The sequence below is a fragment of the Notolepis coatsorum genome, assembly GCF_963971535.1.
Source record: "Notolepis coatsorum genome assembly, chromosome: 1".
Lineage (NCBI taxonomy): Eukaryota > Metazoa > Chordata > Actinopteri > Aulopiformes > Paralepididae > Notolepis > Notolepis coatsorum.
Genome location: NC_140165.1, coordinates 1,030,515 through 1,043,659, shown reverse-complemented (window position 1 = coordinate 1,043,659; position 13,145 = coordinate 1,030,515).

The following is a 13,145-nucleotide window of genomic DNA, read 5'->3' as shown; positions in this document are numbered from 1 at the left end:
CCGTCGGGTCCGCGTGTATTCTCGAGAATGATAATAATAATAATGCAGGACCTCTTCAGATTATATTATCAAAGACAGACAGTGAGAAACACAACCCCCCCCCCCTCTCGCGCTGAAGAATATGCATATTAGATCACTCAGTGATTAACACCTATGCGCTGTTTGTGTGTGCGCGCGTGCATGTACGTGACGCGTTGTAGTTTCGGGGGAATACAGGGATATTTAGAACTATACAATTGAGCAAGAATTAAACATATTTACAAGTCGTATTATGTTTAGCAAGTAAGGATACATATAGATTACACTATTATGCACTCGAAATTGTCTTTGTGCTATTTTTACAGATTTTTGAAAAACGGGACTTCCTGAGCATTTGTGAGAGATTCTAATTATTTTGTTCTCCGCCCACGGGAGCAATAGGCCCCGTTGACTTCTAAGGGTTAACCATGCCTAACCTTAACCATAGAAAGAATATTGCCATTCTCTTTGACAAACTCTAACCTTAACCAGCTCCTTAACAGCGCCTAAACAAGGGGGGCAAGGGGGAGAGAGATCTAAGGGCAGAGACTTTGCTGATGAAGAACTGTTGGAAGCCTTCGCATAGAGCTAATGAAGGTACAATAGAGGGGGTGGCACAGGGGTTGGTGAGGGAGTTTAGGACTTTGAACAGGGCCTGGGGTTTGTTTGAATTTGCTATGACTAAGTTGGAAATGTAAGCTGTTTTTGCAGTTTTGACAGTGTGTACATGTCTGTGTGTGTGTTCCTCTGTGTGTACATGTGTGTGTGTGTTCCTCTGTGTGTACATGTGTGTGTGTGTGTTCCTCTGTGTGTACATGTGTGTGTGTGTGTGTTCCTCTGTGTGTACATGTGTGTGTGTTCCTCTGTGTGTACATGTGTGTGTGTGTGTGTTCCTCTGTGTGTACATGTGTGTGTGTGTGTGTTCCTCTGTGTGTACATGTCTGTGTGTGTGTGTGTGTTCCTCTATCTGTGTGTACATGTCTGTGTGTGTGTGTGTTCCTCTGTGTGTACATGTGTGTGTGTGTGTTCCTCTGTGTGTACATGTCTACGTGCGTTCAGCAGAAAGTGATCCTGCTGCGAGCTAGCCTAGCTTAGCACAAAGTAATGGAGGCGGATACGGACCAGCTAGCCTAGCCGTTGGTCCAAAAACACCTCTCCCGGAGTTGTAAGCTATAGGCTAGCTGATCCGTATCCACTTGCATTGGTTTGCGCTAAGCTAGGCTAGCTCGCAGCCCGATAGCTTCCTACTGAACGCACAGAGAGGAAGTCTGTATCTTCTCGTCCGACTCTGGAGACGGCAGTGAGCGTGTTTGTTTGTTGGCGCGTGCATCGTGGGGTTGTTGTTGTTGTTGTTGATTTCTTTTGCAATGTACACACAGACCCACTGGGCTCAAAGGTCACCGAGTTCATGGCGGCGGCTCTGTTTGCGTTCCTGTGCGCGGCTGTGTGTGTACAGAATAGAGTCCACTCGCGCAGGACATCTGTAGTTGTGACCCGAACGCGGAGGACACATCGCCTCGCCGTACCAAATTACTTCTCCGTTGAGCAAAATGTCGGTCATCGTTACAACACGACGATATAAACTCACCTAGTTTAGTTTTTCTCATCTTTTAAAAGCGACCGACACCACCAGTGACTGCTGGTAGCAGAGGGGGACGCTGAGCTAATGATGCTAATGATGGAGCATCGCCGTCAGTTGTGTGATAGTAAAGGGCTAAACTTCTGTATGTTATGGTTTGTAACCGACCCCAATCGCACAACACAAGACTGGTATGATGGTTTGCCAAGAAACAGATATTTATTGAGAGAAAGGGAAAAAGGGCACTGTCCCTTTAAGGGAGAACACAAATACAGGAATATAACAAGAGGGGAAAAACTAGGTGCCTTTAAGAGGCGGGCAGGAAAAGGGAACACTAAGGGAAGGTTAATGAACGCTAGGGGAAACATTAAAGGAACGCTAGGGGAAGGTTAAAGGAACACTAGGGGAAGGTTAAAGGAACAGAGGAACTAGAGACTAGGAGAAGTCGGGACAAGGAGAGCTAGGGAACAGGAGAACTGGGGACTAGGAGAACTAGGGACAAGGAACTAGGTGGAAACTAGAAGGGGAGAACTTGGGACCAGGAACTAGGTGGAACTAGAAAGGGGAGAACTAGGGACAGAGGGGACTGAGGCCCGCGGAGGCGGGCTGGGGAACAGGGAGGAACTGGGGACAGAGACCCGCGGAGGCGGGCTGGGGACAGGGAGGAACTGGGGACTGGTGGGAAAACATCTGGGCCGCTCTGCAGAACAGAGGAGAGGGTTAATATTCAAAAGGGAAACAAACAGAGCAGATGCAGAACAGTCCAAATAAACAAAGAAAACAAAGTAATAATATCTTCGTGTGACAAACACACAGGGGGAGATGTAATGTCCAAAAATACTATCTAAGTGAGAACAAAAACAGAGTGGGAGATGAAATGTCCAAACTACTAACTAAGTGAGAACTAACGGAGGCAATACGCTGGGTGAGTGACATCACAATCAAAACTCACCCAGGCGTATGCGTAATGGTACAGGAACAGCAGCGGGAACGGGGGCAAGAGGCATTACGCTGGGTGAGTGACATCACAATCAAAACTCACCCAGGCGTATGCGTAATGGTACAGGAAACAGCAGCGGGAACGGGGGCAAGAGGCATTACGCTGGGTGAGTGACATCACAATCAAAACTCACCCAGGCGTATGCGTAATGGTACAGGGACAGCAGCGGGGCGAGGGCATCGCCACCGGGTGGCTGGCTGTCCGAGCCGAGGAACAGAGTGCTGGAACAGTGGCGGTGGCGAGGGTGTCGTCCACCGGGTAGCCGACTGTCGGAGCCGAGGAACAGAGTGCTGGAACAGTGGCGGTGGCGAGGGTGTCGTCCACCGGGTAGCCGCTGTCGGAGCCGAGGAACAGAGTGCTGGAACAATGGCGGTGGCGAGGGTGTCGTCCACCGGGTAGCCGCTGTCGGAGCCGAGGAACAGAGTGCTGGAACAGTGGCGGTGGCGAGGGTGTCGTCCACCGGGTAGCCGCTGTCGGAGCCGAGGAACAGAGTGCTGGAACAGCGGCGGTGGCGAGGGTGTCGTCCACCGGGTAGCCGCTGTCGGAGCCGAGGAACAGAGTGGCGCGCCACACCTTGGTGTGCGCGTCGGAACCGAGAGACGCATCGGGGTGCGTCTGCGAGGAGGAGTGTGCCAAGCACGAGGATCTTTGGAAAATGCGCGTTGGAGACTGGAGAGCGTGCCAAGCCCTTGAAGATGCGCGTTGCGCGCTGGTGACTGGAGAGCGTGCCAAGCCCTTGAAGATGCGCGTTGCGCGCTGGTGACTGGAGAGCGTGCCAAGCCCTTGCAGATGCGCGCTGGTGACTGGAGAGCGTGCCAAGCCCGAAGGTCTAGGAGATGCGCGTCTGCGCGCTGGTCGGGGGAGCGTGCCAAGCTCGAAGGTCTGAAGTGGAACACTGGAATACCTCCCGTAGAGGATTAGAGAGCGCAGTACAGTGTCTCCCTCCAGGCAAACGGCGACAGGTGGCGAAGGCTTGAGCGCATCTGGCGCGCTGGTCTGGAGTGGAACACTGGAATACCTCCCGTAGAGGATTAGAGAGCGCAGTACAATGTCTCCCTCCAGGCAAACGGCGACGGGTGGCCAAAGCTTGCACCTCGTCTCACGCCGGGCGCTGGTCTGGATGTGCGTCAGGACGACAGCTGCGCGGGGGGTCTGAAGTGGATGACTGGGATGCCTCCCGTGGAAGTCTAGGGAGCGCAGACCAGTCCCACTCTCAGGCAACGGCGACAGCAGGCGAAGGCTGGAGCATACATCACTACGCCGGAGAATCAATACAGCATAGGCAGAACAGAGGACCTCCCGAAAGAGTCTAGATGTTTGAGAATATGATACGGCATGTTTACAACACGACCCCACGCCGAAACGAGGGGAAGAGCCCTGGTATTTAAAGCCCACAGGGGAACTAATTAGCCTGCCACCACAGGTGCGAGAGGTAATTGATAATAGTCCAGGTGTGGCCACTGAGAGTAAACGAGAGTAAAGAACGAGAGGGTGGGGGCTAGAGAGAGTGAGTAGGGAATTCCTAACAGTAGGCTTAAAGAAGACAGAGAAAGTTGGTGAGCAGCGGACAAAACCTCACAGTACCCCCCCCTCAACGGGAGCCACCTGGCGACCCAAAACAAATACAGACAGAGTGGCAGGGGGCAAAACAAGACAAAAACAAAAGGTACTGGCCAAGCCAGCAGGGGAAGCCACCACAAGAGTGGGGCTAGCAAAAGAAACAGGGTCGCCGAGGGGTAACTAGGGTAGCAGAGGGGCAACAGGAGGAACTGGCCTAGAGGAAACCGGGCCTAGAGGAACCGGGTCAGGAGGAACTGGGTCCAGAGAACTAGTCTAGAGGAACTGGTCTAGAGAACTGGCCTAGAGAACTGGCCAAGAGAACTGGCCTAGAGAACCGGTCTAGAGAACTGGTTTAGAGAACTGGCCTAGAGAACTGGTCTAGAGAACTGGTCTAGAGAAACTGAGGGGCAAGCAGGGTAGCTAAGGGGTAACCATGGTAGCACCGGGAAAGGGCTAGCAGAGGGAAAGTTAGCTGCCAGGGCACTGATAGCTACAGGGCCTATGCTAGCTGTACTGCTACATCAACATAGAGGCTGCGCAAGCTGCCGGAGCTAGGCTAGCAGAGGGAAAGGGTAGCTGCCAGGGCACTGATAGCTACAGGGCCTATGCTAGCTGTACTGCTACATCAACATAGAGGCTGCGCTAGCTGCCGAGCTAGGCTAGCAGGGGGAAAGGGTAGCTGCCAAGGCACTGATAGCTACAGGGCCTATGCCAGCTGTACTGCTACATTAACATAGAGGCTGCGCTAGCTGCCGGAGCTAGGCTGGCAGACAGGGCTGGACCAGCATGAGAGAACAAGCTAGCTGGAAGGACAGTCCTAGCTGTGTGAGATAAACTGACCTTGCTAGCTGAAAGGGCAGTCCTAGCAGTGGGAATACTGACCTTGCTAGCTGAAAGGGCAGTCCTAGCAGTGGGAGAAAACTGACCCTGCTAGCTGAAGGGGCAGTCCTAGCAGTGTGAGATGCTACACAAAAAAGTGGAGGCCATGCAGAGGGACCGGGTTAGCTGCTTGGGCCTGGCTAGCTACAGGGCCTATGCCAGCTGCAAGGCTGCATTAACATAGAGGCTGTGCTAACAGCCGGGGCCAAGCTAGCAGACCGGGGCCATGCAGAGGGAATTGGGTTAGCTGCCTGGCATGGCTAGCTACAGGGCCCATGCCAGCAGCAAGGGCTGCATAAAACATAGAGGCTGTGCTAGCAGCCGGGGCTAAGCTAGCAGACTGGGGCTCTGCTGAGGGACTGGGTTAGCTGCCAGGGCAAGGCTAGCTGACAGGGGCCATGCTGGTAGTAGAGGCCTAACAAGCTGCAGGGGGGTCAACAGGGCTAACAGGGAAGCCAACAGGGCTAACAGGGGAGCTAACAGGCTAACAGGGGAGCTAAACAGGGGAGCTAGAGGGGAACTAGAGGGAACAAGAAAAAAAAGGCAAACTCAACATACACCGTCTGTGCTGGCTGGGGTCGTCGATTTGGTGGGGTCGTACTGTTATGGTTTGTAACCGACCCCAATCGCACAACACAAGACTGGTATGATGGTTTGCCAAGAAACAGATATTTATTGAGAGAAAGGGAAAAAGGGCACTGTCCCTTTAAGGGAGAACACAAATACAGGAATATAACAAGAGGGGAAAAACTAGGTGCCTTTAAGAGGCGGGCAGGAAAAGGGAACACTAAGGGAAGGTTAATGAACGCTAGGGGAAACATTAAAGGAACGCTAGGGGAAGGTTAAAGGAACACTAGGGGAAGGTTAAAGGAACAGAGGAACTAGAGACTAGGAGAAGTCGGGACAAGGAGAGCTAGGGAACAGGAGAACTGGGGACTAGGAGAACTAGGGACAAGGAACTAGGTGGAAACTAGAAGGGGAGAACTTGGGACCAGGAACTAGGTGGAACTAGAAAGGGGAGAACTAGGGACAGAGGGGACTGAGGCCCGCGGAGGCGGGCTGGGGAACAGGGAGGAACTGGGGACAGAGACCCGCGGAGGCGGGCTGGGGACAGGGAGGAACTGGGGACTGGTGGGAAAACATCTGGGCCGCTCTGCAGAACAGAGGAGAGGGTTAATATTCAAAAGGGAAACAAACAGAGCAGATGCAGAACAGTCCAAATAAACAAAGAAAACAAAGTAATAATATCTTCGTGTGACAAACACACAGGGGGAGATGTAATGTCCAAAAATACTATCTAAGTGAGAACAAAAACAGAGTGGGAGATGAAATGTCCAAACTACTAACTAAGTGAGAACTAACGGAGGCAATACGCTGGGTGAGTGACATCACAATCAAAACTCACCCAGGCGTATGCGTAATGGTACAGGAACAGCAGCGGGAACGGGGGCAAGAGGCATTACGCTGGGTGAGTGACATCACAATCAAAACTCACCCAGGCGTATGCGTAATGGTACAGGAAACAGCAGCGGGAACGGGGGCAAGAGGCATTACGCTGGGTGAGTGACATCACAATCAAAACTCACCCAGGCGTATGCGTAATGGTACAGGGACAGCAGCGGGGCGAGGGCATCGCCACCGGGTGGCTGGCTGTCCGAGCCGAGGAACAGAGTGCTGGAACAGTGGCGGTGGCGAGGGTGTCGTCCACCGGGTAGCCGACTGTCGGAGCCGAGGAACAAAGTGCTGGAACAGTGGCGGTGGCGAGGGTGTCGTCCACCGGGTAGCCGCTGTCGGAGCCGAGGAACAGAGTGCTGGAACAATGGCGGTGGCGAGGGTGTCGTCCACCGGGTAGCCGCTGTCGGAGCCGAGGAACAGAGTGCTGGAACAGTGGCGGTGGCGAGGGTGTCGTCCACCGGGTAGCCGCTGTCGGAGCCGAGGAACAGAGTGCTGGAACAGCGGCGGTGGCGAGGGTGTCGTCCACCGGGTAGCCGCTGTCGGAGCCGAGGAACAGAGTGGCGCGCCACACCTTGGTGTGCGCGTCGGAACCGAGAGACGCATCGGGGTGCGTCTGCGAGGAGGAGTGTGCCAAGCACGAGGATCTTTGGAAAATGCGCGTTGGAGACTGGAGAGCGTGCCAAGCCCTTGAAGATGCGCGTTGCGCGCTGGTGACTGGAGAGCGTGCCAAGCCCTTGAAGATGCGCGTTGCGCGCTGGTGACTGGAGAGCGTGCCAAGCCCTTGCAGATGTGCGTTGCGCGCTGGTGACTGGAGAGCGTGCCAAGCCCGAAGGTCTAGGAGATGCGCGTCTGCGCGCTGGTCGGGGGAGCGTGCCAAGCTCGAAGGTCTGAAGTGGAACACTGGAATACCTCCCGTAGAGGATTAGAGAGCGCAGTACAGTGTCTCCCTCCAGGCAAACGGCGACAGGTGGCGAAGGCTTGAGCGCATCTGGCGCGCTGGTCTGGAGTGGAACACTGGAATACCTCCCGTAGAGGATTAGAGAGCGCAGTACAATGTCTCCCTCCAGGCAAACGGCGACGGGTGGCCAAAGCTTGCGCCTCGTCTCACGCCGGGCGCTGGTCTGGATGTGCGTCAGGACGACAGCTGCGCGGGGGGTCTGAAGTGGATGACTGGGATGCCTCCCGTGGAAGTCTAGGGAGCGCAGACCAGTCCCACTCTCAGGCAACGGCGACAGCAGGCGAAGGCTGGAGCATACATCACTACGCCGGAGAATCAATACAGCATAGGCAGAACAGAGGACCTCCCGAAAGAGTCTAGATGTTTGAGAATATGATACGGCATGTTTACAACACGACCCCACGCCGAAACGAGGGGAAGAGCCCTGGTATTTAAAGCCCACAGGGGAACTAATTAGCCTGCCACCACAGGTGCGAGAGGTAATTGATAATAGTCCAGGTGTGGCCACTGAGAGTAAACGAGAGTAAAGAACGAGAGGGTGGGGGCTAGAGAGAGTGAGTAGGGAATTCCTAACAGTAGGCTTAAAGAAGACAGAGAAAGGGGGGGCGGAGCTGAGCGATCATGGAGTAGACGTGTTTTCACATGAGCTCCCTTCTACCGTGCTGAATATACGTTTCTCCCCATTAGTCTTTATTTTATTTTTATTTGTTTTTTATCTGTTTGCTAGGTCGTCGTGTTTAGTATACATTCATCAACTTTTTTCGACTTTCTACGATGGCGGGGGTGGAAACCAGAGCCATGAAAGAATTAGGCACGACACCGACACCGCCGAGCATGGCCGTACCGTCTCCCGCTGTCGGGGAGTTAAGCGAAGCTGTGCTCTTGGTCATGACCAAGCTACACGCAGACTCTGAGACACGCATCGCTGAAGCACAGAAGAAAGTACACGCAGACTCTGAGGCACGCATCGCTGAAGCACAGAAGAAAGTGTTGGCGGATTTCTGTATCAGCCTCCGTCGTGAGATATCAGAAGAAATACGGCTGGCGGTAGTCCCGCTGACAGACAAGATGGAGACGATTCACGCTGCCTCATCGGCTAATGCTAACGAACTAGCCATGCTAACGACGGAGGTATCATCACAGTGTGAGAAGATGGCGGGTCTTGAATCCGCCCTGCTGGCTAGGCAGGCTGAAGTCAACAAACTACAGTCGGCGATGGAGGAGATGCAGTCCCGGGATAGACGCCACAACGTCAGGATTGTTGGAGTACCGGAGACCAGCGGTGAAGGCCGTCTCTCTGAGACCATGCCCGAACTGCTGCAGAAGATACTAGGGACGGACGTCCTCCCCTCGCCTCCTATCTGTGAGTCGGCCTACAGAGCGGGCAGGTTTTCTCCCGGCGTGAACAAAGAACCGAGGCCCATCATAGTCAAGCTGAACAGACTCCAACAGAGAGAAATCATCATGCGGTCGGCTCGTACCAGAAGGGGTACTCTGAGGCTTGGCGATCACAAAGTGGCCATTTTCGAGGACTTTACACCGGAGGTTCAAGCTCAGAGAGCCGAGTACAAGGTGGTCCTGACTAAGCTATGGAGACTAGGCCTGAGGCCCACGTTATTCGCTCCCGCGAAACTATCTGTGTTGGAGAAGGTCGGTGGTCAGCGTTTGTTTTGGTCGTTGGCTAAAGCGAAGGAATATCTCGCGAAGACACCCGAGTCTGTTGCTTGATATCTATGGAGGGTTGTTTTGAGCTTTGGTGATCCAAAGTAGATGCCAAGGTCGGTTGAATATGCATAAACAATATTTGATAACAGGTTGGGTCGGGTATGGCTTGCACTTAATGGCTATATGGTTATATGGCTTGCACTCTAGCCATTACCCTCTCTTCCTTTCTTTTTTCCTTCCTATTGTCGCTGTTTTTATGTCATCTATATGCGCGATTTAAATGTGTTCCGGTTCTACCTTGGACTAACTGCTGACTCGCCTTAATTTTGTTTTGAATTTTCCGTGAGGCACTTATGCTATAACGTTGATACATTAATATGCAGACTCCAAGGTAGATGGTTACAGGTTGATGCTGAGTAATTATATAATAATTAGTGTCGCTGTTTTAAGGGCAATTGAATGAGCAATTAACCTGTGACCCGAACCTGCCTTAGACTATCGGCTGGGATGCTTTAATTTAATTTTGTATTGAATTTTCCTATATGTTTTAATGGCATTTGAATGAGCAATTTAACTGTGATCCGATCCTACCTTGGACTAACTGCTAATCTGCCTTTAATGTGTTTTGAATTTTCCGTGATCCACTTATGCTATAACGTTGCGACATTAATATGCAGACTCCAAGGTAGTTGGTTACAGGGTTGATGCTGAGTAATTATATAATAATTAGTGTCGCTGTTTTAAGGGCATTTGAATGAGCAATTTAACTGTGATTCGATCCTACCTTGGACTAACTGCTCCGACCGATATCTTTATTGAAACAATGTATGATGACAGGTGGTGTCAGGTGTTGCCTATTACCATCCCCGGATTGATTAATGAATGATTGTGTTTAATTATATTCTTACATAGGTTAGGTCATTTCAGCCGTTGTGCCTGATCAGAGGGACGGCTAAAGGGGTGCACTTTGACCATAACCTTTTTTTTTCCCCTTCCTCCTTTTTTTTTGTCATTGTTTAATTGACACTGTTCACACAATTTTGCACAATTAACCTGTGACCCGAACCTGCCTTAGACTATCGGCTGGGATGCTTTAATTTAATTTTGTATTGAATTTTCCTATACCTTTTTGGGCTATAACAATGTGATGTTGAAGCGCAGATTCGGAAATAGAGGGCTGCAGGTTGATGCGGAGTTATTATTTAATAATGGCTATTTTTACCATTATGGTTGTCTCATGTTGGGGCCAGGGCTCAGGTGGTTTTCGACCGATATCTTTATTGAATTTTATTTTATTATTATTTGTGTTTATTGGACTAGTGGGGGTTTACTCAGGGGTTTATCTAGAGGGGGGTGGGAGTGGGAAGCGTCTTATTGATCCATGTCTCTAGTGGGAAGTGATAGGAAGATGACCATCCTCAGTGGATGGGGCATAGGGTGGGGATTGGAGAGTGGGTATAGAGGAACTTATAGTAGGACGGGTGGGTTAGGGTTTAGAGTAGAAGGAGGGGGGGCTGTAGCTGGGGTGGTATTTTTATGTGTTCTATGTACTGTTGTCTTATATATGTGTAAGTGTTCCTCCTCTGAACTCCTGGGATTGACCGTCCGGGCCCGCCGGGATCGGCACCTCTGTACTCAGCCTGGCTGCACGGGTATGTTCTCTACGCACTTATACAAGCTCGACCATGGCTAAATTGAATATTTTAATTTGGAACGCAGGAGGGCTTAACGCCCCACACAAGCGTGCCAGTGTCCTTTGGCTATTGAAGAGGAGAAATATTGACCTTGCTCTCCTTAGTGAGACGCATTTAATGGTAGGTGACGTGTCAAGACTGGCACGTTATATCACGTTATCTCCGCATCCTCAGCCGATGATAAGACGAAAGGAGTAGTCATAGTTACAAGACGTAACCTTGATATCAAAATCTTGGATGTATGGTCGGACACGGAGGGAAGGATTACTATAGCAAAAGTTGAATTCTTGCATAGGAAGATGGCTATAATAGCATTGTATGCTCCTAACACATTTGATTCAGCGTTCTATAATACAATCACGAAGAATATGTTGGAACTTAATGGATACGCTCTCATTGTGGGTGGCGATTTTAATGCGTGCTGGGATGCGGAGATGGATAGGTCTGGGCCCTCTGAAACGAGCGACCAGAAACGGGCCTCTAAGGCCCTCAGGATGTGGGCCAAAGACACGGGGCTCTCAGACCTCTGGCGCTTATGCAACCCCACCCTCAGAGATTACTCTCACCTGTCAGCCAGACACAAAAGCTTCTCTCGAATTGACTATGCATTCGCGTCCCCTAATATGTTTGATAGTTTCGATGTCTCATTGGTTCCCTTGGCTCTCTCAGACCACAAGGGGATTTTCCTTACGGCAACCTTTGGCAGGCTCTCCGCAAGAGCTCCCAGATGGCGTTTTAATTCGACCTTGCTAAAGAACGATGACTTCTGTTCTGAGTTCAGGAGTAAACTAGCAGAATTTTTGCAGATCAACGTTGGCACAGTAGAAGACCCTAGGGTCCTGTGGAACGCATTGAAAGGATTCATCAGGGGTCATGTCACACTATTTGCCTCCAATTTGCGAAAATCCCGGTCAAAAAAGCTAGAAGGACTGGAATCATTATATGCGGACCTATACGCATCCTTGCAAACTGACTATAATGAACGACTAAACACACAACGTAAGATAGTCAAAAAAGAAATAAACTCCATACTTAAACAACAGTCTGAGTTTTTGATACATAGGACAAGACAAAATTACTATTTTCACGGCTCCAGACCTAGCCATCTATTGGCAATGAAAATACGCTCAAATGATCATTTCTCAGATATCCCCTCGATTAGGACGAGCCAGGGTGCAGTCACTACTGATTCGAAAAAGATCAATGACACTTTTAAAGAGTTTTACTCACAGTTATATAGCTCAGAGAGTAATCTGGATGACTCTAGATTTGAATCGTTCATTGGCGGGCTTGAGATACCCCACATTTCTGAGGAAGAGGCCAAGGAACTGGGGAGACCGATTACTCTCGTAGAATTGAGGGAGACTATTGTTGAAATGCAGAGGGGTAAGGCGCCAGGCTGGGATGGTATTCCACCCGAAGTGTATTTAGCTTTCTGGGACCAACTGGGTCCATTGATGCTCGATATGATCAATTACGCTATCGAACAAGGGGAGTTCTCAAGAGATGTCAATATGGCGTTGATTTCTTTACTTCTCAAAAAGGACAAAGATCCCAATGATTGTGGTAGCTATAGACCCTTGAGTCTTCTCGGGGCCGATTTAAAGGTGTTTGCCAAGGTGCTGGCCCGTCGCCTGCAGAGATTTATGTCTGTATTGGTACACTGCGATCAAACTGGTTTTATCCCGGGGCGTCTGGCTGCAGATAATCTTAGGAGGCTGTTGCATGTAATCGATAACAGTAAAGACAATACAACTCCATCCACAGTTCTGTCTTTGGATGCCATGAAGGCGTTTGACAGACTTGAGTGGTCATACCTGTGGAAGGTACTTGAGGTCATGGGTCTTGGAAAGAGTTTTATTCATATGATTAAAGTCCTGTATGCCTCGCCGTCTGCGATGATACTGACAGGCAAAAACTGTTCCACACTCTTTCCAGTCTCCAGATCTTCTAGACAGGGTTGCCCTCTGAGCCCGGGACTGTTCGCGCTTTCCCTCGAACCTTTGGCCCAATTTATTAGGCAATCGGAGGACATCGTCCCCATAATGGTCAACAATACTCCACACAAAATTGCTCTCTATGCGGATGACCTGCTGATTTTCATGGACGACCCCTCCCGGTCGGCCACAAAATTATTGAGGATAATCGACGACTTTGGTAAATTGTCAGGTTTTAAGATTAACTGGAACAAATCAGCCTGCCTACCTCTTAATGAACTGGCCAAGGCGGTACGACTACCAGCTGATATCCCCATAGTAGAACATTTTAAATACCTGGGCATAGAGATATTCCCCACGCTGAACCAAACTACTAAGTACAACTTCACGGGTACTTATG